Source organism: Vulpes vulpes, chromosome X (assembly GCF_048418805.1).
Source record: "Vulpes vulpes isolate BD-2025 chromosome X, VulVul3, whole genome shotgun sequence".
Taxonomy (NCBI): domain Eukaryota; kingdom Metazoa; phylum Chordata; class Mammalia; order Carnivora; family Canidae; genus Vulpes; species Vulpes vulpes.
The window spans coordinates 14744468-14747061 of record NC_132796.1 but is presented as its reverse complement, the minus strand read 5'-3'; the positions used below and the strand labels follow the sequence as shown (position 1 = coordinate 14747061).

The 2594-nt window shown below is 48.0% G+C and overlaps 1 non-coding gene across 1 annotated transcript; it reads left to right on the top strand.

Moving 5' to 3' along the window:
* The first annotated feature begins 269 nt into the window (after positions 1 to 269).
* On the top strand, positions 270 to 342 carry TRNAV-UAC (transfer RNA valine (anticodon UAC)). The gene has a single exon. It is a non-coding gene; the product is annotated as a tRNA-Val (tRNA).
* The last annotated feature ends 2252 nt before the right edge of the window (positions 343 to 2594 follow it).

The following is a 2594-nucleotide window of genomic DNA, read 5'->3' as shown; positions in this document are numbered from 1 at the left end:
TCGCAGCTGAGAGAAAGTTTGGGACCGGTGACTAGCGGGGCGGCCCTCAGGAGGGGAACCCCGGCCCTGCGCTCGCCGCGGTCACGCGGGTGGAGCGAACAGCCCAGACGCCACAGCCGGAGCCGGGTACGCGGCCGCGAACGCCGGATCTCGCGGGGGGCGGGGCCACGGTGGAGGAGGAGCTACGGACGAGGGGCGGGGTTTGAGCGGAGGCGCTGGTTCGGACGTGAGACTATGAATAGGCTAATGATGCAGTAAGCTACCGTCAGGGTTCCATAGTGTAGTGGTTATCACGTCTGCTTTACACGCAGAAGGTCCTGGGTTCGAGCCCCAGTGGAACCATGGGTCCGAGGCTTTTTCTTTCCACTTTCAATACTCTTTGAGTGTATGGGCAAGAAAATGAAAAGCAAGACAAAGTATTTTTCTTTCCCCTTTAAAAATAGTATTTGCTTTACTTTTCTATTGGGGGACATTTACATTTTTTTCTTTATTTTTAATTTTTTTGGGGGGGCGTATTTTTCTTTTCTTAAGATTTTATTTATTTATTCATGAGAGACACAGAGAGAGGCAGAGGGACAAGCAGGCTCCCTGCAAGGAGCCTGATATGGGGACTTGATCCCAGAACCCTGGGATCAGGACCTGAGTCCAAGGCAGATACTTAACCACTGAGCCACCCAGGTGCCCCGGGGGGCATATTTTTTTATCCCAGAAGCATGATGACAAATAACCCTCTCCTCCCATCAGCAACAGCAGAAGTGGGCGCCTGGTCCTGTCGTGGTCCCCAGGACGGCCCCGCCCCGCCCCAGGCCCAGGCGGCCTGGGAAAACCCGGAGCTCCCGGGAAGCAAGACCACCTTGGCGGAGCCTTCCCCTGTGGCCAGCACAGACCTGCCCCTCAAAGCCTCCAACTGAAATAGGCAGGGCGAAAGCACTTGGCCTGCAGTTGAATTATTACACATTTATTATTATTATTAAAGGGTTAATTTTTCATTAAACTCTAAAATGCAGAGCGAGGGAAAATAGTCCTTTTCTTTTTAATACAGAGGTAGAGCTTGTTGAATAGACCTTCCTCTGTGTAATGACGAATCCATACACGGTAGAGAACAAATGTCAGGCTTGGAGACACCCAGTAAATACTGACTGAGCGTTCCTCTAGCTCCTTTTTGTCCCTCTTTATAGTTCATTACACTTTCGGGGGGGGGGGTGTCAGGGGGTCATTATCTTTTTCTATTGGCCTTTTTCATCTTTGACAAGAAGAACGAAGGGAAGGTGGGCCCCTGGGGGTTGCGGTGCAGCAGTGGTGGCCCAAAACCAAAAAGGGAAGGCGGAACTCGGCATCCCTCTCCGCATTTTCCACATCGTTTGCCTCAGACAATGTGTACATTTGCATCCTTTTCTAAATCAAGAGCATAACACACGATTGTCCCTGTTATCACAGTCGTTGCACTAACTTGTTTTATTTTTTTATCATCCTACCCATGTTTAAGTGTACAGTTCAGTAATGCTAAGCATATTCACATTGTTGTGAAAAAGGTCTCCAGAACTTTTTCATCTTGCAAAACTGAAACTCGATGCTCATTAAACAACTCCCCTTTTCGCCCACTTTATTATAGTTGGCTGTATAATAATAACAACTAATTATGTCTAGCACTGTTTTAAGTATATATGTAATCATCCCACTTGAACCTCAAACTAACTCTATGACTTAGGCATTATTAGCATCATCTTATAGCTGAGAAAGTTGAAACGCAGAGACCTCAAGCAACTTGTCTAAGGCCACATAACAAGTGGTTGAGCTGAGATTCGCACCCAGTCTGGCCTGGGGATCAGTGCTCTTAACTCTACCTCCTGTGCTGAACCCCCTGACCTTGGCCATGTGGATTGTTTCCTATTTTTTGTTATAAATAACACAGCAAGGGACGTCTTTGTGCGTAACTGTCTCCTTCTCCCAAACTGAGTATTTTCCTGAGTGAATAGGTATGAGCACGATGCCAAGTCGCTTTCTAAGAAGGGAATGCATGTCGCTTTCATAGAATTTGACAATGTTAGTGCTTATTTGGCAGGAAATTGCTCAAGGTCACCCCCGAGAAGATGATAGCAAAGAAAGGATTAAGAGCTGGGTCTTCTGATTGTAGTTTCTCTTGCCCTCTACTGCTTCCCTTCAATTTAAAGCTAGTATAGGGTCGCCTGGGTGGCTCAGTGGGCCAAAGGACCAACTCTTGGTTCCTGCTCACGTCAGGATCTCAGGTGGTGGGCTTGAGCCCCTCACCTGGATCCCTGCTCATTGGGGAGTCTGCTTGGGAGTCTGTCCCTCCCCCTGCTAGCCCTCTATCTCTCTCTCTCTCTCTCTCTCTCTCTCTCTCTCTCAAATAGACAAATCTTTTCTAAAAATAAAGAAAGCATGAAACCCAGTGTCTTCCTTTGCTAAACCGACCTCAGTTGACATTAGATTCTTCTCTGAGACTTCCTCGTCGAGGCAGGTAACTATGTGGGTTAACTTCGTAGGGCTCAGCCAAAGCCCTAAGAACTAAATGGAATAAGATGCTTAATGAGGCCAGTGCTCAAGTTAAGCCCCTGCTCCTGGAGAAGCTCTCC